Source organism: Lissotriton helveticus, chromosome 1_2 (assembly GCF_964261635.1).
Source record: "Lissotriton helveticus chromosome 1_2, aLisHel1.1, whole genome shotgun sequence".
Lineage (NCBI taxonomy): Eukaryota > Metazoa > Chordata > Amphibia > Caudata > Salamandridae > Lissotriton > Lissotriton helveticus.
The window spans coordinates 443274045-443297970 of NC_136058.1; positions in this window are offsets into that span (position 1 = coordinate 443274045).

The window sequence follows — 23926 nt, forward strand, 5'->3', positions numbered from 1 at the left end:
AAACACCAGTTGAGTACGTTTAGTCAAATGTATATGTGTATGTAAATATATTTTATTCATTTTAAAACATCATATGGCTTAGAAACCATATCAATGTTTTTACAGTATTATTTTATACTATTGCTTCTAATGTATGCACTTTACTTAACTATAAGTATTGCAATAATATCGATCCATTTCTCTTGTACGAGAAAAGAGACTGATCAATAAATAACACCTTTTTATTGAACACGCCCGTCTCTTCCTTTTCTCTACAATCTGATGAGACTAAGAATGCACGTACTGACTGAGTAAAATAATTGCCTTGTGCTCACACGACTCTGGAGATACACTCTTGATTAGGGGAGAGCAAAGTTGTCATGTTCTATGGTTGTCAGAAACTAAATCCCTTCTTGTCTAATCAGGGAAGTTAAGTCCTACTTGAACATTCGAGAAAGTTTCTAGCGAACTCTGAGCTAAGCTGGCAAACCCAAAATTTAAGTCTAGTATCGACAGTAGTAGACCTAGTTAACGTCTGGTCTAGGCCTTTACTGCTGTAGGTATTATTCCAATGCGCAGAGCCTATTGGGAAGATAGGAACTACACTACATGGCGCCCAACGCGTTTGGAAAGGGCGATAAAACTAACGTAAGACATTTAGAGTAACTCAGTCGTGCTTTCTCACTCAGACCCCTTTTCCCACATACTCCAAAGACTTCTGGAGTGGGTGAAAGGTAATATCCGCCAGACCTCGCAGGAGGGAACTCCTATGTATGGTTCTTGGTATTGTCAACGTTGAAGGATAACAGTTCCAAAATATTGTGCATCTAATCTCTGTTTCCATAAGAAACCTGATCTGCAAACAAACATAATACCATCCTGTCGGTAAAATGGGAGACAGTGATGAAGAAAGAGAGGCAGTTAGATTAGCAGCTGAAATAGCAGCAGCTGATACTGCACTACAGGATGCAGACGCGGATATAATACTCATTCCGGTCAGCAAAAGGAAATCTATAACCTTAAAACTCATAGAAAATGGACTGACACCTAGAGGTGGCACAGTCATATTCGTAATTGAGGCACACGAATATCGGCAGACAGAGGTATACTATTCATGGATACATTTTCCAGCAGCAAATGCTGTAACAAAGTACTTCCACTATTACAAAATAGAGGTACCACCTGACATTTACACTCCTTTCGAGGAGGTGGAAGTACCACTCAAATTCCAAGAGCATTTGCTCTTATTTGATGGCGCCCTAAAACATAATAATCACATTACCAGGCTCGGTCCTTTAGGTAGACCAAGAGCAACGTGGCCGGTCTTAGCCGGATACACACCACACCCAGACAACGAAGGGATGTCTACAGGAGAGCTGTTAATACAGCTAAAACAATTACTAAAAATCCATAGACAATTAGTCCAGTATGTAATGCGGACTTCAACAATTCAGCCAGCGATTAAACTTCCACAGCTGACCCCTCACCAGGGGAACACAAATAAAATCACACCACAGAACATCCAATCCTGCCTAGGTAAAGTACCGGCTAAACGGGAACAAATACCATTCTGGTTGGCACAGAAAATTACCCAAATAGAGGCGGTGTTTCCTGACACCACCCCATTAGAAAAACACAGGATTCTGACTATATGTCTCCCAATGGGAATCGCACCACACATAGAGGACTGTGACACTTGGGGTACAGTCTTTGCTTCCATCTACACAAAAACGCACGGTGTTCCATCCATTTCGGTGATACCAGATGTGCTAAAACAAATTCAAGACGAATACGGTCCAGAACCTGCTTTAACTCTTGGTATGAAATTACTAAAAGACTTCAAGCAGGTCTCGGCTATATTATTAGCCAACATAAAAGGTGAAGCAGCAAACGTGGCGATCCGCCAGAGGTTAAAAGAGACAGATATAGCAGACCAACCAGCTGAAATTGCCAGAATCATAGAAAAATCCTATGAGGAACTAGGTAGAGATAGTTTAGGTGGGATACCAGTAAAACCGCAACTGACTGAAAGTCCAGAAAATTTTTTTTTTAATAATAATTCACCAAAAAAGAACTGGGATGGAAACAAACAATCCAATCCTAAAGAAAAGAAATTCCAGTCCAGAGGAAGGTCTCCTAGGCGAAGAGAAAAATCTCCAAACCGAAGACAGAGGTCACCGCAGAGTGACCCTCTGGGAATAGATATAACCTTAGAAATAGGGATAATATTAAAAAACCTGATAGATATCAAGACATTGATACGCGTCCCTCTCAATCTTTTCAGACTTCCTCGCAGAAATCAGAAAGAAGAGGACGATCAGAACAAAGAGAAGAGCACGCCAAGTCCAAAGACAAGGAACCTGCTCAGCTAAAAAAGAAATTACAATTTCCAAAAAAGAAGGTAGCCAGTATCAAGGTAGTTAACAATGCCGAGAATACTGAGGACACAACTGAAAAACGGAGAGTGGGCTCAGACAATGCTAGACAGCGCAGCAGAGGTGAGCATAGCTTGCAAAGTCCTTATGAATCATCTGGAGACAGTGGACACGAATGAATATCTTCAAGTGGAAACTGCGGACACCAGAGTTAGCAAACCCCACAAGATATACGAGATAACATTACGTATAGAGGGAGATAAGACTAGGAAAATAAGGGGACTATTTTGGGATAACCTCTCCAAGGGTTATGACATCCTTCTAGCTGAAAAGGACTGGCCACCAGAGTTTGTCAGGGAGTGCCCTCATGGCGAAGAAGTAATTACGCCTGCCTTCTCAAATCAAATTCCAATTCATAAAAAATACACACTTGCTAGAAAGTGGGCAGTGGCTCTAGCACCTGCTTTATATAAAAATCATGTAGGATGGGATGAGGATTCTCCTCCTCACAAAATCCAGTTAAAATTACAACCTACTGCACAAAGGCAGTACCCAATTAAGCAAGAAGCTAAAAAACAGGTAAATGAAATACTAGATCAGCTAGAATACCAGGGGGTGATTGAAACTTGCACCTCACAAATGAACAACCCTTTGTTTCCGGTCTCCAAACCAGACAATTCATATCGTCTAGTTTTGGATTACCGACACCTTAACACATGTTGCAAAACTTTTGCAGTGCAAAACTCACACAGTGCTGCACTAATGAATAATATAGTGCGCAAAAAATACAAAACAACCTTGGACATCTCCAATGGATTCTTTTGTCAAAACATAGCACCAGAGAGCAGATATTTAACTGCATTTTCAGTAAATGGCACTCAAAAACAATTCTGTCGGTTAGCCCAGGGGTACAAGAACAGCCCGGGGGTATTCTCAGCGAGAGTAACAGAATTACTACAACTATATGATGATGAAGCATTATCTTATGTCGATGACATTTACTTAACAGATGATGACTTGGAGACTCACTTGAAAAGAGTGAACACCATAATACTTGGGTTCGCAGCAGAGGGTTACAAATTCAACTTTAAAAAATCCAGAATTGCCCATCTGACAGTCCTATTCTTAGGATATGAGTTATCAAGTGAAGGTAAAAGCCTGGCTGACAATTTCCTAGAGAAATGTGCCGTAATCCAAGCACCTAAAACACTAAAAAACCTACAGTCAATTCTAGGCTTCCTAAATTTCGGAAGAACATACATTGCAAATTACGCAGAAAGGGTCAAACCCCTTTATGATCTAATTAAACCAGACTTTAAAAGATCCAATTGGACTCAAACACACACAGAAATTTTGAGATCCTTACAAACAGACATGCTAATTAAAACAAAATTAGAAACACGTGATAACACACGCAATCTTGTGATTCGAGTCATCCCAGGGAGATGCGGATTCACATACCTGACCTCTAATGAGGGAGAAAAGGTACCAATTGCATTCAAATCACACTTGTACACAGAAGCTGAACAGAAATTCAGCAAAAAAGAAAAAATTGTTCATGCAGTTCAAACCGCAATAGCTAGAGAAAAAGACATAGCTGATGGTAGACATATCACAGTCAGAACAGCAAAATCAGCCTTTGAAGCATTAACAACACCGTGGAATTTACCAACAACAGCATTGAATCCGGAATGGATACAATGGGTGAATTCTATCACAACGGACAAAGTGTACTACTACTTTGATCCAGAACTAGAAGAATTAAAAAATCTAGAATATGAAAAAACATACCCTCTGCCATCCGACATTCTGCCTCTACGACATTACGCCTGTGTAATCTATACAGACGGACATGCTCAACCCTCCGTTTGGGGAGAACAAGCATACAACCCCACATGTGAGATTACAAAAGAAGTGTGGCGCGAAGGTAAATTAAAACCTCTATTAACAAAATCACACTCAGTCGAAACTAATTCAGAAAAACAAACTGAAATAATCGCATTGAAAATGGCGCTAGATAATGCGGATCGCGAATTCCCGACACTTATAGTGTCAGATTCATATTACTGCGTCAAATCATATAACAGCGATTTGCAGACATGGATTCAAAACGGTTACAAAGATGACACAGATGCACCAATAAAGCAGAAACTGCTCTGGGAACAAATAGCTCTTTTACAAAAAGAACTACCAAAGACTCACGTGACTCACTCACTGAGTCATCAGCGTGATGGCGTTCACGTTGTAGGGAATTCATTGGCTGAAACAGCCGCAGCGGCAGCCACTAAATCGGCTCCCGTAGTTCGAAAAAAGCGTACATTAAAATACATTGACGGTGAAACAGTGCTGGCAGTGAAAACGTCATCAAAGGGCGACTGCTCAGCGTTACCGATCAACTATCCACTCAATTATACATACATAACTGATGCAAACAATGTTCCTTTTGCTCGAATCCCTGGAGTGGGGGATAGGGCAATTCCAAACATGGAACATAGGTTAGGACTAATAATAGCGGCACACGAAGGGCTTGCTTCTATACATGCTGGCGTCTCAGCCACAGTATCATTATTAAAACAGAGATACTGGTGGCCACAAATGAGAAGACAAACGAGGAACTATGTTCTAGCATGTGAAATATGTCAAAAAATGAAAGTATCAACGGTGAGACGTCCAGCGCAGACGCCCCTTCTAATCTCGGATAAACCATTAGCCTGTATTTATCTAGACCACTGCGGTCCCTTACAAAGGGATGGTAACTATAAATATATCTTGGTCGCAGTGGATTCATGCACGAGATTTATATGGATGTGGCCCCAGCGAACGGCTGACGCCAGAACTGTTATAAAAGATTTGCGAGTCTTTATCGGCACATACGCAATTGGCATGCTGCATTCGGACAATGGTCCTGCTTTTAGCTCTCGGGCTTATAAGGAGGCCATGGTCAGCATGGGCGTGCAATTGCGGTACTCTTGTCCATTTCACCCTGAGGGGAACGGAATTGTTGAAAGAAAAAACCGTGACATAAAGCAATCTATAACGACAAAGGTATTAGGTTCGGGAGCTGGGTGGGTCAAACATCTAATAAGTGTCCAACGTAGTCTCAATAACTTGCCAAGAAATTCTCTGAAGGGATTCAGTCCGTACAAATTATTATTTGGAACTAGAATGATTATCTCTGACCTCGACAGTCAGACTTCAGTGGTTAAAGAAAAAAGCTTTGATGTCAAAGACCGTTTGGCTATTTTGCAGGACTTAAACAAAACAAGAAAAGACCTGAGCAACATAAAGTTGAAACAACAGCCAACAACCACTGAAGAACCACCACCTGTCCCAGCAAGACCTGTCTGGATTCCAAAAGTCGGGGATCTAGTCAGGGAGAAGATCGCGGTAAAGAAGGAATTTGGGCCTTCTTACAGAAAAGCAGTTCCTGTCTTGTCTGTCAACGGGACAAGATCAGTTGTACTACCGCCACTTGCTGGTAAAAAGGAGAACCGAGTTGTATCCATCGACCTGGTAAAACCACAACATGTGGCCGATAACAAACAGTAGGCCAAGTGGACTCCCAATAAGTAGCAGAACACCAAGGTTTGCTACCAGTACAGAGGTCCTAACAAAGAGGCTCATCACATTCGAAACGCCTACAGAAGAACAACAAGGACTATGCAGCAATGCAATAGAACTCAGACCTCTGAAAACCCAAATAAAAACATTTAGCAGAGACACACCAATCTATAATGAAGTACCAAGTGAAAATGCAAGAAACAAAAATCCTGAAGCAATTGGAACAATTGACAGAACTGCATCCGGCTACTTCATAAACTTCGATGATTCTTCTGAAGGCTTCAGTGAATCAAAGACACAGCCATCATCAAAATCCTTTAAAGACAAAGCTAAGGAACTTTTGAAACAACTGAAAGAAACATATCTGATTTCTCCATGGATTGAATTTTGGGTGGGTTTTGGTGCATTTATCCTCATACTTTGGCTCATCATGGTATTTACTTTGGGACGCTTCATTGAGGGAAAATATGCTAAAATGGACACAGCAAGTCAGAACATCAACTTGATCCTCAAACCACAAACATCCTCACACGTCGAGAAAAGAGAACTTTCTTCAGCCAACTTCACAGCCAATCCTATACCTGGTGGGGTAGCATGGGACAACACTGACTATGAAATTTATGGTCCGGTCGAGATCCTGAAATATCCACACCAAATTAAGATCTCCTTGAGTGACTTTGTGAAACCAAACTCATTTGCTGATGATTGGGACTTTGAAAGCATTAACAACATGATGTCTGACTTAGTAATGTCTGCTAAATTTACCAAACATGATTATTTGCAGGGTTCAACAAATTATGATAGTATGTATTGCTATAACCACTATGGTAACCATTTTCTACATAAATCTGCACAACCTAGAAATGTTTTAAATTATAATCAATGGGAACATTGTGCTACACCTCCAAAAGGGAGCTCAAGAACCGTTTACGACAAATATTCATATTTTTTAGGTTTTAACACAAGTAATGCTGAAACATTTTATTTTAAATTGTCAAACAAGACAGGAACCAAAACCATGATAACCAACACAAAATTGTTATATTCAGACTCATTTTTCGAAAAAATGAATACTTTTGGATTTGATTATTGGGACAAAAATGTTGATTTGAAAAGTGTTTGGGGTACAAAAGAATGGCAAGTACAGGGTATAGAAGCTTTGTTTAGAGCCTGCATGATCCCAGAACAAATGATATTTTTAAATGACACTGTTCAACAAACCACCTGTCTTGGCTTAGCCAAAATCAAAGATTTAAATAAACCGTCTATTCCAAAGCCAATAATGTTTAGCAATAACTCTGATACAGATGAAGAGATAGACGTAAACCATATATTAAACCAAAACAGAACACATCCTGATTGGAAACAATGGTTGATCTGGCCCACAGATACTAATAACTGTCAAGACAGATTCCTGAACAAAACACAGGGTTTCAAAATGACCAGGCCAGACCCTAGATATCCCCAAAGACATCACCCAGGGATAATAACAACCTACAGTGTGGGCAAATTATGCCTTCAATGGCTACAAACTTCCACACTGCCTGAAATTAAGCAACACCTAACTTTACTTACTGATGGTGCTGACTTGCGTGATTTCATACTGGGACCACGCAAACAGCGTCAAAAGCGTTTCATAGCAGCCTCTGTATATGCAGCATACAATGAGGCCTGGAAGGTTACTCAAATTGAAACAGCAGAAAGAATACGGGAAATTGACCGTATTAATTTGGAAAAATCACTTTCTGTAGTGGACAATGGGTTAATGACTCTGTCCTCCAGAATTTTTTCTTTGGACAGCATTGTGTCTTCAGCAATCGACATATTATCGCAAGACTTACTGTTATTACAACATGGTCAGTCACAATTGCGTTCTATTGTACAGCTTGGCTGGACGTTACAAAATCTGCGTTCAGGCTATGTGCCTTGGCGTTTAATCAATACAACGTCATTATTCCAAATCTTTAACCTTACTGATAGACAAATCAGTATGGCGCAAAAGGGTGCTGATTATACAATCTTGAGCATTGAAAAACTAGAAAGATTACCAATGACAATGTCAGAACGACCTGTCAGTGAATGGATAATCCACGGAATCATAAATATTCCAATCTCAACCTTCAGGTTTCAATACTGCCAAAAATATATACAGGCTGGCATGTACGAGAAATTGGGAAAGGGGTACCTTAAAACAACATGGAACCTGCCCTATTCACATGCATGTGTCAGTAATAAAGGACAGAAAGTGTTTCTTAGTGGCAACAATTGTGCGATGTCACTAAGCGGCACGCTTCTGTGTAACGGAATTAGTTTGCATGGAGCCTGTGAAGGGAATTCATACAACCTTTCATGTCACCAGCAAGGCGCACCTGCAACTGAAATAGAACCATTCTTTCAAAGACTCTATAATGGGAGTTACATTCTTATTGTAGACCGCAGATGTTGTAGTCTTATGCCCGGGACTCCTTATCTAGTAACTACGACTGCGAAGGTCAAGTGCTGTGGACGTTCCTTGTTCCCCAGCTCCTTTCCAGACAGGGAGGCAAGGGCATGGCCCAATTTGAAAATTACTTCTATTCGAATAGATACTTTAAGCAGAATGAAAACAGTGCTTCTTCAGACGCCTACCAGGCTCACGTCATCAAAAGAAACGTATGATCTACAAGTCGCAAGGACGACTGCAGAGATACATACATTATTATCAACTAATTCCCCCGTACATTTCGCGGAAATCCTGAGCGAAATCTTAAATATTTCTGATACCACTGGGGTCTCAAAGTTATTTAAGACAGTATTTTCGATGGCATTAACACCATTCAAAGCCATACTGGGTATTTTTCCAGATTTCGTCCATTCGATTTTTGGCGGACTTCCCCTGATCCTGGGACTAATTGCAGGAATCCTATTCTTAGTCCTTATTTTTCGTTATGGCAACCCATGTCACAGACCAAACTCTCGCGACAATGGAAGAAACAATCCTAGCCATTGGATACCGGGACCGGATATCAAAAATCCTGGGACTCTCCCGGCTTAGAGACCTGAACATGACTTGGTTTCTATCATTTCGACCAATGTGGCAAAGATGTGTTTTACCTGTATTAAGGTGTCTGCTATGCGGAGAAGAATGCGTGTTAGACACCTGTCTGACGCTACAATCGGATGCGCCAGTGGATGCAGATACATTGTTGGTTCCTACCAAGGTTCACGCTTTGTGCTGTCCTCAAAGGCTGCCAATCCTGATGACGGCATTCGTGGAATCTTCACCACTACGATTGAAGAGTAGTGAAGTTCAAGATGAAAGCAGCATCGATCAGGTACGACCTTCTGTCAGCAATGCGAATCAGAATGTCAATGGAGACAATCATGCGCATGAATGCATGATTACACCTATTTCCGACTTAGTGGAACTTTCCCATGAAGCTGTTGACAGTTTTTTCGAAAGCCTAAATGATATGATGTTCTCTCCAGAACAGAAATAGAGACTTTTGAGCAAGCTCGCACACGGCGTTCCCTGAATTCGGCCTTCAACTTTAAAAATAAGGTCACATGAACAAATTTCCCTCCAGTTCACGGACAGCAATTTTTTAGCAGCCCCAAATTGATTTTTACAAAATTTCGGGACACTATCTTCTGCTTAAAGTAAGAAACTATTCCTAGAGAACTAAGATTTCTATTTTTAGATACTTTATAGACTTTAGCTGCCCGCTGGTATGTTCACAACTATTTTATTATGTGATGGAATGGTCTCGAACTTTCTTTCTGTATAGCCATATTGAGAGCCATTTCATGTGTAATTCTCATATACAAATGCGTTTACTTTAGCATTATTATACAGCTTGAGTGCATACAATATATATGTCTGCAAATTTTCAGTATATTTGAAAAATTTCGAAATGCATTTATGTATTTTGGGGTGGTAAGGTATACACTATACTCTATAGTATGTTGTACTATGTTATACTATGCATAGATTAGTAAATATGACCATAGTTAGCGTGGAGTGGGTGTCATGTATTCCTATAGGTTCTGAATCGATCCCCCTATTCCTGACCCTATTTTGGTTAAACTAACTATCAAGTTAACTAACAGTCCGCCCATGAGGCAAGAAAAACCCCCATGATGCAGATACCGTTATCTGACGCAGTCACACTACGGCACAGGAACGTGTTATCTGATTAGGTCATAACGCTTGAGATCTAATTAGACAAGCGACATTCCTCCAGCCCCTGATAAGGCATACGACGTTCTCATAACAAATCAAACCTATGACAACCTGGAAAATCCGTGCGGCCATTGTTTTGATTTCACAGAGAACTTCAGTAAAAGAATGTGCTAACGAGCAAGTCGTATGACATCTTTATTGACGTATCTATGTCCATCCTTACGTCAATCTCGGCACCTTAAAGGTATAAATATTGCCGATCTTGCCCTATGCAAACACACGCGTGGTGACGAGACGGAGCAGCCATACTTGCCGAAGCCCAGAAGCAGAGCAGACCCCGCTGGCAGCAGCTCCGCCTTCCTGACGCGCTGAGAGACGCGCTGCTATCTCCTTCCGAGAGACCCAGCACCGGCGCTTTCGGGCAGCCCTCGCAGGCAGCCTGGAATATCGAGAGCAGAGAAAGAGATACCATTCCTCATTTATCCTAACTTCCAGGTACAGAACTGAATAACCCCTCACAGAGAATTCTTTAGTTATTCACTTGGCAAAAACAAACTTAACTTAAACTGTAACGTTCAATTCCCGCCCACGTATTAGACTTAGGTCAGGTACACGGGGTAGGCGTATTTAGAAACACCAGTTGAGTACGTTTAGTCAAATGTAAATGTGTATGTAAATATATTTTATTCATTTTAAAACATCATATGGCTTAGAAACCATATCAATGTTTTTACAGTATTATTTTATACTATTGCTTCTAATGTATGCACTTTACTTAACTATAAGTATTGCAATAATATCGATCCATTTCTCTTGTACGAGAAAAGAGACTGATCAATAAATAACACCTTTTTATTGAACACGCCCGTCTCTTCCTTTTCTCTACAATCTGATGAGACTAAGAATGCACGTACTGACTGAGTAAAATAATTGCCTTGTGCTCACACGACTCTGGAGATACACTCTTGATTAGGGGAGAGCAAAGTTGTCATGTTCTATGGTTGTCAGAAACTAAATCCCTTCTTGTCTAATCAGGGAAGTTAAGTCCTACTTGAACATTCGAGAAAGTTTCTAGCGAACTCTGAGCTAAGCTGGCAAACCCAAAACTTTAAGTCTAGTATCGACAGTAGTAGACCTAGTTAACGTCTGGTCTAGGCCTTTACTGCTGTAGGTATTATTCCAATGCGCAGAGCCTATTGGGAAGATAGGAACTACACTACAGCATGACAACTCATGCCCAAGATGAAAGCCGACCACCCAGTCTGGTCACCAAGGAAAGAAAAGCAGCAACAGAGAAGATCGCGACAAACGGTCCAGTCCGAGAAGAGAAGAGCACCATGCTGGAGAGCTATGCCCAAACCAGAAAGAAACAGGTGGAGTGCACGCCGCCTGGGGAAGACTGGTCGGGAAGGCCAACGACAGCAAGAGGACCAGACCACGTCGCAAGAAGGAACATGGAAAGGAAGGGCGCGACACCATAAAGAAAAGGAAGAAGGGACAGGAAGACACGACGACAGGTCTAGTCATCAAGCCAAGTGAAGACAGTGTCCTACCACATGGACAAGACCAAGGGGACGACATGTAGAGGGCCCGCTACATGGAGAAGCCTGGTTAGCATGAGTAAGCAAGAAAGAAGACTGGACCGCGTTGAAGAAGAGAACGTAGAGGAAGAATGGAGTATCACAACATCACTCCACAGAGGAAGAGAGAGAACCACAGCACACAGGAACATCGGTGCTGTCCAAGGAGCATCGTAACAGTCAGCACACAGGAACATCAGTGCTGGACAAGGAACATCGCAACATCCGTGTGGATCCCAGTAATCCTTACAACCTGCATTCGAGGAGACCAACCACTGAAGAACCGCATGGGTGCCCCGTGAACCTGAAGTTTGCCGAAGCAGAGCATACCCGAGCACTAGACAATCCACCCTTGTGGACTACACACGCAGCGACCCGCACAGCCCACGCGATCATGTGGCAGTCCAGGGGACAAGGGCCTCGGCCGCATGTCCTGTGAGAGAGGAATCCGGATGGGAGAGGTGCAGCAGCGGCAGCTCCACGACAGGCAACAGGAAGCATGAAGGCCCCAGGTAAACACCTGGCACCGAGAAACGGTCTGGTGAAGACACTGAACCCATGTCCTAACAGCAAGACCATCCTGGCGGATGACATCAACACCCCCGAGGACATCATGAGAGACTTGGCGGTGAGTCCGTTGGCAGTTCGGCAGCGACGCCTTTGCGCGGCTCATGCGAAGCCCGCACGGTCCACCCGGTCCCATCGTGTCCGGCAAGAGGGTCCTCCCAGCGTCTCCAGTGAGAGAAGAGTCAAAGCAGTAGAGGCCAGTCTTCGAGGCTCCAGTGAGAGAGGAGTCCGGCAAGGAAGGCAAGTCAGGAGTTACTTGGCCGGACGGAGGTGTGAAGGCATCAAGATCAGCAAATCCAAAGAAAGACCTCTCGTGCCATAGTCGTCTCCTACAACCAACAAGCGTTGTCATCCACTGGACTGGGAATACCTGCGAGACCCCTCAAGGGTCACACCCATTCTGCTCCCGATGCTCCAAGTGATGAACACTGTATATAAGCGTCAACACAGCAAGAAAAGGATGATCTGAAGTACACCGCCGAGGTGAAGCTCATCTGACTGACTTTGTAGTCCTGGAACTTTCAACATTCTCCCAGCTGATCGCCTGAAGAAGATCTGTTGGGGCTATCAAATGTTATTGTTCTGTTTTCTTGCAGGTTGGACATTCGCTTTTCCTTTCATTAAAGTTTGGGAGGAATGTAGTGTCCTGCCAGGACACAGTCTAGTTGTTTGCAGTGTAACCATACACTGTACACCCACCCACCACAGACGTCACTGGGTCAGGTGACGCTGCGATAAAAGAACCTGAGCGCACGTGCTCGTGGCCAGATCTACTATCCCCTAACTGGTGTCCTGCGTCTCATTCCTTTCACCATGCTGGCCTAGGGCCCCAACATTACAACAGGGTCACGTGACGCAGAACGAGGCGCCGTGCGTAAGGACTGACGCGCGCCTGCGGGAGTGCAACGCTCCCTCCTGACGCTAGAGGTCAGGAGGCTCGAGAGGAAGAGTCACCGCATCACTAGCAATCTGCATACCCACAATCCTGTGCGCGCCTCATAATGCTGCTTTACTTTCATACTAAATGCAGGGCTCTTTGTGGCATTGAATATGATAAAGAGCGGACATTTAAGAATGAGGGGCCAGAGTATCAGCCCGCTAGTAGGAAGGCACGAACCGTAGTTAGGCACACCACTTTTCTAAGGGAAGTTTCTGGGTAATTTGCTTCTAGTGTGACATCTTATTAAGCATTGGAAACATCAATAAACTCCATAAATGAAATTAGTATCCTTTACAGAATGCTTGGTAGTGGCCGCCTCGCGACTAAAAGCAGCAACAACAATAAAGTGGGGAAGAACTGTGATGGGGCAGATTTACAATAACTGGACCATCCCTTTATATCAGCAGGGATGCGTCAATTATTGTGCGCCATGGCTTCGCCACCATGGATGCGCCGCCACGGGGCAAAAACGGCACAGATGCGTGACGCATCTGTGACGCGTCTGTGCCGTAAACGCGGCTCATTGCTGGAGTCACGTCGCAAGCGTGATGCAGCTCCAGCAATGCTCTGGGGGCCCCATCTGTCCAATGCTGCATCAATCCTTACGCCTGCTTCAAGCAGGCGCAGTGTTTGGACGCAGCATGGACGTAAAAGTGAATCAGTATTTCACTCAGCCACTTTTAGGAGGCGTTCCTGCACCAGAACGCCACCCCTGCGCCGGAACGCCTCCTTCTGGCGCATGGCTTTACAATTTGACGCATCTCCCAGATGCGTCACGTTGTAAATACCCCGCACCATGGTGCATCTTTTGTGCCGCCGCTGTGTCACAAAAGTGACGCAACAGCAGCGTAAAAGAGGCGCATGGGGCTTGTAAATCTGCCCCTTACTCTACAAGGTGGAAATGTAACTTTTTTTGTATAAATAAGAAGGCATATAATCAAGGGCTTATCGCCAAGTTAGCAGCCAAAGTAGCGTGCTAACATCCAATATCACCAATTTCCCTGCGATAGCAACCGCAAAAAGCATCGCCACAGATGAAAACCGTCAAATATCGCTAATGAGATGCAGAGTAGGCGTTCCCGTGCAAAAAGGCGCGACAACAACACTTCTTAACATTCTCAACGACCACCCAAATCGGCCATAAGAACACAAAACATGCGATTAGGAGCGTTAGCAGCAGGAATTTAACACCTGCTCTTACCTGGTGAAAGTCAGACAACAACCTGAACAAGACAGGGAGTGAGAGAAAGAGAAAGAGGGAGAGAGAAAGAGAGGGAGAGAGGGAGAGAGAGAAAGAGAGCGAGAGGGAGAGAGAGAGAGAGAGAAAGAAAGAGGGAGAGAGAAAGAGAGGAAGAGAGAGAAAGAGAGGGAGAGGGAAAGAGAGGGAGAGAGAGCCGACACTGAGGACCCAGGCCTCACTGCTCACCTGCTACCACCGGTGTGTGTCCAACCACGTGCCGGTATACACTGCAGTCCACCAGGTCCCTTATCTGAAACAGAGTCCACAGTCATGAATGGCAGAGTCCATACAGTTGCACACGCCATCATCGCTTGCCCGCCCCTGCGCACACAGGCTGCTGCACCCCAGCCCCTCCCACCGCCCAGCGATAATTGCACGCCCTTGTGCATCCAGGCCTCACTGCTCACCTTCCGACACCGGCGGGTGTCCAAGAGGGCCCACCACGTGCCGGTGCAAGCTTCAAGCCTGGGGCCCGTGCCCATGGCAGCCTCAGCATCATGCAGCCCCACACCACAGGCCACCAGGTCACACACTTGAGTCTGGGTCTTGATTTCGCAATGGCAGAGATCATATCAGTGCACACGGCATCATCGCAGGCTGCACACCTGCTCAGCCCTTTAGGTGCCACTACATCTGTTTGCCCGAGAGGCAATGCCACGTGACAGTAGGCCCGCACTGCCCGCTGCCTCAGGCCTACACTGCAGTCTAGCAGGCTCACCAAATCCTTACCAGTCCGGACCGCCAGGATGGGGTATCATCGCAGGCTGCACACCCGCTTAGCTCTTTAGGTGCCCCTACCTCAGTGCACTGAAAGTCACCATCCCGAAGCGGTGTGCCTGTGCCAGCTGCAGTGTATCCAGTGCCACCAAGTCTGTGCCCCACAAGTCATGGACCCTTTATGATTGAGTCTTGTGGTGCGGACACCATCATGTCACCTCCGGCACTGGGGAATGTGATGTGGTAGGGCCCTAGGCCCTCATGCATAAATAATAACCACACGGATACACCCAGATAGAGAGTGGAAATGTTGTCCAGCACGTGCGTCCTGCCCTTTTAATTGGCAGGGTCACATGTCCTGTGAAGCATGTCCCGGATGGGTGTGGTGTGGGTGTAAACCATAAACAAAGTAGAATCCACTCTAGTGGTGGTGGTGATCCCTACAGTGGTGGGGAGCACACAGTGTTGTGTTGTGTAGAATACCCCTCACACACCAACAGGCCCCTTGGTGTCATGCTTCATCATCGGGGTCTTCGCACCCCTGTATGGGATGCGGCGTGCTGCGACTTATGACTACGTAGTGAAGTGGTGAGAGGTGAAAGTTAAAAAATACCTGGCTTTAACTTTCACCTCTCACCACTTCACTACTCACACAATAAACCCCCCCCACACTCACCAAAACATAGTTCACTTCAAGTGCTCCTACGTAGTCGTAAGTCGCAGCACGCCGCATCCCGTAGAGGGGTGCAAAGACCCCGATGATGAAGCATGACACCAAGGGGCCTGTTGGTGTGTGAGGGGTAATCTACACAACACTGTGTGCTCCCCACCACTGTAGGGATCACCACCACTAGAGTGGATTCTACTTTGTTTATGTAAATTGCCAGGGTAGATCGAATCCACTTACCCTCTCCCTCCCTCCTTTGTTAAAAACTTGTGGGTGTAAACCAGCCATGAGTGAGTGACTGTGACATGCCGACAACTAGACCTGTGATCAGCAGATCACTACAGGGAAGACCTGGGACATGCAGCGTTGTCGCCATGCCTGTGAGCATAAGAGGAGTGGGCTGGCCTGGCGTATGTCAGTCCAACGCAAGGGTGTGAACAATGACCCCGGGGCTCTGGGCGTGGTTCCATCCTGGGCTGAGCAAGGAAGTAATAAATGCGTGTATCTCTGTTTTAGTGTCGCGCCACCTGGACCGCAATTGGCAAAGTATCTCCCTGTGACCCAAATCCCACAACATGAGCAACATGGACGTAAGGGGGAACCACTGACCCTACATCATCCATACTTCCACACGTGAAAGATCATAGACATGACACATCTGTCTGAATATGAATGTTTAATGCACCTTCAGTGGAGTGTTGCAGCTGGGGAGCAGTACAGGGCGATGCAAACCCCACTTTACATTTTTGGCCCGTGGAGGGCCAGCCAGAGTCATTCAGGGAATGACAAGTTCATCAGAAGAGGAAGAGTACAGTCCGCAGTCTGAATGCTGTGTCATTGGTGACCAAACAGAATATGGCAGTCCATGTCGAGGTCCAAGGTGAGTGTCGCAGAGTGTATCGGGGGACCGTGGAAGGTGATGATGTGGAGGGCAGAACCAAGCAGAAACAGCCATATGGCGGAGATAAATGCTACTGCGTCCTGCTTACCACTAAGGCAGATTCATTTGCATCTTCATCCTCTGCTGTTTCATGTGCCTCACATGTGGGTGGTGTTCTGTCTCAAGCACTGTGTGGCAGTGATACCCCAGGGGCTGGAGGTGGAATGTCTGCCACACTGTGTGTCACGGACACTTCAGGGGGTGGAGATGTGGATGTAGTCGTAGCAGCAGCATATATCATCGCAAGGCCTTGTGGCAGCAATGTCATGAGGAGGGTGTTCAGGGCAATGAGGAACCCAGATACCTCTCGCTGGTGTGCTGCCTTGGCAGCCGCTCTTTTCCCCTGCGTCCGCTTCATGGTCTCCATTATCCTCCGCATGTGTGCCAACTCCCGGTTGACATCCCTAGACCCACTCTGACTAGACAGTTGTTCTTGTCTCTGAGTCAGGACTCCAGCGATGTCAGCCATGGATCATTGGAGGACATGGAGCGGACTGGGGGTGTGCGTTAGGGACTGTGAGTGGTCCCTGATGGGACTTAGATACCCACGTATGGCATCTAGTATGGCTGTCATGCGGTCGAACCCCGCCTGCACCTGTTCAGCCCGTTTCTCCTGGCACCCCAATACACGGCGTTGGAAGGCCAGGTGTTCCTCGTGGGGATCCTGGGAGGCAGCCGTGGTGGTGCCTGCTGTGTGGTCTGTGCAGCGGGTGGGGTATCCTAGATGCAGCTGGGCTGCCCTGCTCCCTGGAGGTGGGGTGCGGAGGCTGTCAATAAACTCTTGGATGGCGTCGGTGTCGAAGGGTTGGTGGTCCTCTTCATCATCAGAGAAGAGAGGTTCTGCCTGCTCTGCAGAGGTGTTGGTTTTCCCTCTGCAATGGGAAGGGGAGATGCAGTTTAACATTGTGTTCACATGTATGTTGATGCATGGTGCTGTGCTCTACATGTTATGTGTTTGTGCTGCATTTTGGGATAGTCACCCCTGCAGCTCTGATTTTGCTGCCCCTTATCCTTTTCATGCGGTGTGCCTTTCACTTCTCTCCTTATACAGTGCTGAGATGTTGCAGACTTGGGTACATTGGTCTCTTGTTGGGAGTTGGGGGTCTGGGACATGTTTTGTCTGCAGATGTGCTATACTTAGTTGTGCATTTGTGCCATTGTGCCCATCTCTAACGTCCCCCCAGTCCCTGGTTGTTACTCACCCTAGTGGTGTTGTGTCAGGTCATGTTGAGCGGTGTCCGGTCCCCCCAACTCCTGCCACCGTCTCCCCACTGATGTCGCTGGACACCATTTCCTCCATATCGTCCAGCTCCTTCTGTGGCGCTAGGCTCCCAACTCCAGTCTGCATTGCTGCCTTCTGGTTGTTAGCGATTTTCTGTTGGGTTTTGCGCTTCACATTCTTCCAGCGCCTCTTAACCTCTTCCATTGTCCTCTTCAGCACTCCGACTGCATTCACCTTGTCCACGATGGACTGCCATATTCCATTTTTTGTTGCCTATGACGCAGTGGAGGTGACTAACAGTTGTTGATAGTGTTCGACCACCTCCGTTATCAGGATCCTGTTTGCCTGCGGACTGAACTGCGTCTTCCTCTACTTCTTGTCCTTGGCCTTCCCTGACCTCAAGGTCCCAGGCTGGTCCTCCGGGGGGCTTGTGGGGTTCTGGTTGTCCTCTGTACTTGTTCCAGCTACCTCCATTGTGCTTCGCTGATGTTTTGCTTTTGTTTGTATGTTTTTTTCTACTTTTATAGTGATATTTCCCACCTGCCGTGTGTGACTTGCAGGCCTGGTGAAGATTTTTGCTGATTTATTTATCGCGGTTGTACCCATTGTACCTTCATTTGCATTGGGGTTTACATTTTTATCGCCGACCTGGTGACTTTATCGCGGACATTTGACGTGTTATCGGAAACATATCGCATGTAATCACCGTGTTGGAAATAGAACGTTAACACAGAGTTATTTTCCCATGAAGGACGGCGATATGAAACATTGCGATAACCGATTTCGCCGATGATTATCACACATTTTTGAGAAGATCCCCATGAGATGCGAAGAGATAAGCCCTACACCAAGAAAATGGACGAGGACATGAAGTGGGCTGGACAAATGGAAGACCTTGCTAACCTTACTGATAGAGTACCAAAGCGAGTGACTATCATGAACGCAGCCAACGTGGATGCAGAGGACAGAGGCAGGAGGGACCTACCTTTGGCTCTAATGAAGATAACGAATGAATACAGTAAACAAATGCACGGCTCGAACTGGGCTCCCCTGCTGCACCTCGGTTAGACAACATAAAGTATGCACTCTTCACACTCTTACAACTCTCAGAGCTACAAGATTTATTGCCAGTCACTTAAGGAAATAACTTTTTACTTTAACATTTGATCTTCGCCCGGCCTTTAAAGTGTAAGAGGTTAAAGTGTGCAAAACATGTTGGCAGACGAATCAGTGGATGTCCTTAGCAGACTAACACCAGCTGGACAGGGTATGGAAAGGAACAATGTGCAGCACAGAAAGACCTGAAATGTGTGTTGCTGCCCCACTGACATCCCTGAGTGCACGCACAAATAGCTAAAAAGACTGTAAATTTGAAGGAGCAGTTTGCACAAAATGTATGTTATTGTGGGAGACGGTTGGATTGGTAGGGCAAATGATCTTGACAGTAGGGGAGATGTGGCCACCACTATGGCTTAGCAATCCTTGCTGCTGACTCAGGGAGCTGTAATCCATCCATGTAACTTTTTCATTAGTAGATTCACACACACTGAGCTCTGGAGATTCAGGAGTGATCCACCGACTGCCAGTGGCTAGGATTTTCTGGATTAAAATGAACAAAAACTAATGTCAGATATTACACCCTTAGATAACAGAAGCGTTTCCGACGCCATTATTTAAATAGTGTTCAGTGCTTAGTATGTCAATTAGGGATGGACTGAACTGGGACGCCAATGGCACAGAACTGGATGGTTCCGGTCCAGGGAAGGCATGGCTTGGCAGTTCGGGCTGGACTGTTCCCATGAGGCACAGGGTCAAGACTGATTTGCATGTGGCCATGTCTGAACTGGGGTGGCTTGGTGAGCAAAATAACGATGGATTAGACCCAGATATGTGACTGGGGGTGAATGTTTTGCCATTGTGCAACATTCCGTCCATCATCTTGTTTTTTTTCCTGAACTGGATGGTGCCTCGGGCCCCAACTCTGCCACATATCACTTTGAAAAATGCATTTTTGTGCATTTTCAATGCATGTGCAAATTACCATCAACTTGAAGCTGAAGGTAATCAGCGTTTTCTAAATGCACAGTTTGCATTTAGGCTACGCGCATCGGCATTAGGGAATGACAAATTGCAATTTCCTAAATGCATTCGCAATATAGGTGATCGCAAAAAAGTGCAATTACCTAATTTGCAAATACAAAGCCTTTCATGCTTCAGAAAAGTCCTTTTTGCTCTCGCGAGGGCAAAAATGCTTGATGCATATGGCTCTTGGTCTTCTAAAGCTATAACTCTGGGGCTTGACCTGTGTGATTTCCGACAGGTCCATTGAGAGTGTTTTAAGTAGCATCAAGGGTAATTATCCACAACATGATGTTCGGAAAAGCAGTAAACTGAATGTTTTCATATGTGCTTGAAGTGAAATTCCCAAAACGTGCGCACAGAAAATAACAAGAGACAAAAAAGGGGTTCCAAATTCCCTAAATAGCAAAGAAAGCTTTGGGGATTTGTGGCTAGGTTAACAGTAAAACACTTTAAAATATAAGCTCTTCGTAAGGAAGAAAGAAAGGAAAAAGGATAAAGGCATTCAAGCAGCATGCACGGCACTGCTCGATCCAGAGGCAATACTCCATGGGAGTTAACTTGACCCTACCAGGTAGGTCGCTCCCCCTCCGCACAGCACCGCCTGTGTGTCCCTGCCCCAGCTGTCCCTGTGTCTCTCTGCCCGGTTTTACCTTCTGTACCCCTCGCTGTCTCTGTGTCTCTCTGCCCGTCTTTGCCTTTTGCTCCTTAAGCTGCCCCTGTAATCCTCTGCCCTTTTTAGGTCTCGTGTTGGACTGTGCATGCGCCGCGTGCGCTGTCTCAGCGGGACTAAAGTAATGTAACTGTTGAGTGAAACTCCGCCTATTGGCAGCTAATATGTGCTGCTGCTTGCCATTTGTTGAACATTGCATTGCTCTTTCTTATCTTTCTTATGGTTGGTTTGGGATGCAAAACGTCACTTCCTTTGTGCTGCCGTTTTGCATGAAGCAGCACCGACTAACTACTCTTTAGTTACGCTGCTGGGCTGTAATCAGTCTATTTAGGGACTACTTTTTCTTAGCTCAGATCCCGTTTTACGGCTGCCATCTGCTTGTACTTACTTATGGAGGTTTTGCCCTCCCCTAGCCCCCATCAAGCTCTTCTGTTCCACTGGCATGCTCGCGGCTCCCATTTCACGCCCGCTGTTTATTTATTTTTTTGGGCGCCTCCCCCGATCCCATGTGCGAAGGTGGCAGGGCTCGCTAACCCCGGGATGTACTCCGCTGGCGCTGCTCTGACTAATATCAGTCAGCGTCCAAGTGGGGAGGGGGCTTTCTGCTTCGTCATTTTGCTCGTGGCACCCATTTCACGGCCCCTCTGCCCGAGAAAGAATTGAAAGTATGCCGACCGGACACATCATGGGGATTATGGGTAAAAGCAGGCCGGTTAGATCTCTTTTTATGTGGAAAAGCAGGTTTCGTGTGATCTTCGGCAGCGTGGTGATGTTCCTTTGCCTGTGAAGCTGCAGCAGGTCAGGGGGCAGCTGCATCCGAGGTAGGAGCGAGGCATCGCCGCAGAGGAGGAATCAGGCCGGCTGCTGGGCACTGAGCAGTGAAAAACCCAGGAGCAGCAACCCCCAACCCCCCCGCCTCCGGAGTCCGGTTCGTTTCATTCTTCTCTCATTTCTGTGCCTGTCCCCTTGCTCAGCGCTCAGTTTATTCAGTAGAGCTTCACTGGCGTGACTTGTTGCTGACCTATTGATTTTTGCTTAAAATACAATTCCCGTACATTCCATTATTAACAGGAAAACTTTTCATAGAAAGAAATGCATGAACTGTCCAGCTGATACCAGGGGGCCATTCACTAAAAATAGACCCAGCACATATTGTGAAAGTGTACTACTCAGTTCTCGGCTGTCAGTGCTCTCGTTGCAGACTGTTCTGGTGCAGACCTCACCGCACACTCCTATCAGTCCTGTCTTATCACTTATGTCAAAGAGCAAAACATGCTCGAGGCAACAACAGATGTCGCTACAAGTAGTCATCGGTGCTCTACAAGGCGGGGCCACGTCCTCCGCGGTTCGGGGACTCTATATCTGTACACATATAAAGGAGGTTGGTGAGTGCCCCACATCCTGTGTAAAATATTGTGCGCTTTGTATACACACATTGTAATGACACTCTTGGAGGCGTCCGTATGGTAATGTTAATATAGCCTTATAGCCCGCCGTAGAGGGCTATACTGGCTATTAAAGGCCTTCGGCTCGGGCCTTTAACAAGGGAGAGGGACTTTAATAGCCGGTATAGCCCAGCTACGAAGGGCTATAAGGCTATTAGAACATTCTGCCACTAGAGGGCAGAATGTTCCAACAAAAAAGAACAAAGCCTTCAGGGAGCTCGAGGGGATTGGAATCCCATCAGGGTCCTTGAAGCCTTTGTTCAAAGCCAGAGCTGTGAACAAAGAAGCATTGGAATGATGGCGCTCCGGGCTTATACCAGCCATTATAAGCCCGGAGCACTCCATTGTTTTCAATGGAGCTCCCAACATTCTAATGTTCTAATGAGTGTTAACCATTCACCACTCGCTTTCTCTGTATGTAGATGCAAGTGCCACGCGGTGTATTTAGAAGTCCTTGAGTGGTAGAAAGAATAAATCACAACTCCACTTGGGTAGGAGCCACCTTCTCGTGCTTCAGCGTTCGCCCAAACATGCCGCCAGCAGTGATCCCTCCTGCAGGCATTTCACTGAGCCTCATTACAGAATGAATGATGTTGTTGATGTTGACCGGCGACTCCCAAAGGGTTAATATCTGCAGCATACTCAAGTGGCACTTTGACAGCGTCTTTCCAGTGAGCGTTTGCTTCAGGGCACTTTAGAGAGACAAGTGACACGACGAAAAGTTTGGAAAAGACCAGTTTTAATCAGTACTAATAAACACTGCAGCCGTATATGCATGATTGCACTTGAAGAAAAGGAAAAACAGCACACTCTCCGCAAAATGCTTACATTCTGGTGGGGATGGTGACAGTTCTGTGCTTTGTGACATTGTACATATGTCATACACATAGTACATTGCAGAAAAATAGCATATGTACAGCAGTTTCTACTTCTTCGTCGCACAAGCAACACAATCTTTTCAACCATAGTAATATGAGCCATCTGCCCTTAACTTCTAAAGCTCACAAATGAAAACTCATCAGTAATAAAAGTTGCAAATTTACATATGTAGCAGACCCTAAGCGTCATAAACAAGGGAGCAAAAGGACCTATACATTTTTCAGAGGATAAATAATGCACATTAATTATGTGACACCAAGCCTTTATTCTTAATGGATGCCTTTAACAACAAGCATTGAAAATGCAATAGGTCTCGCCTTTGATTAAGTTAAAGCCATTTGCTTTGCTCATGGCTTTGTATAGCAAAGCAAATGGCTTTAACAATGCAATAGGTCTCGCATTACTGAATGTTTGAGCTATTGGTGTTGCATTATTATTAGCAATGCCAAAAGCTCAAACTTTATTAATGCGAGACCTATTGCATTGCAAATGCTTGTTTGCCTTCTGGTCCATTCATTGCCCCTACATTTTCGTTCCTTTTTGCCTTCTGTTCCACTCGCTGCCTCACTATTTTGTGCCCTTTGCTTTCTGTTCCCTTAGTTGCCCCGCTCCCGCTTCTTCATCCCCTGTGGCCCCGCCCCCCTGACTGCCCATTAGCTGCCCTCACCTCCTGCCTCCCAGCTGCCTCCTCCCTCCCACCTCCCCATATATGCTGGCCATTGCATGGCCGCACGCAGCTGGCGTGCCGCTGGAGCACCAAAGGCTCGCCTAAGGCAAGCCAGTCTGTGCCCGTCCGTGCCTGGACCACGCCCAGCACCAGAGCATCTGGTCCCCGCACCCACCACAAGGAATGCTGCCACTATGATGCCAGCACTTTGCACGCCCTCAACCCCGGATGGA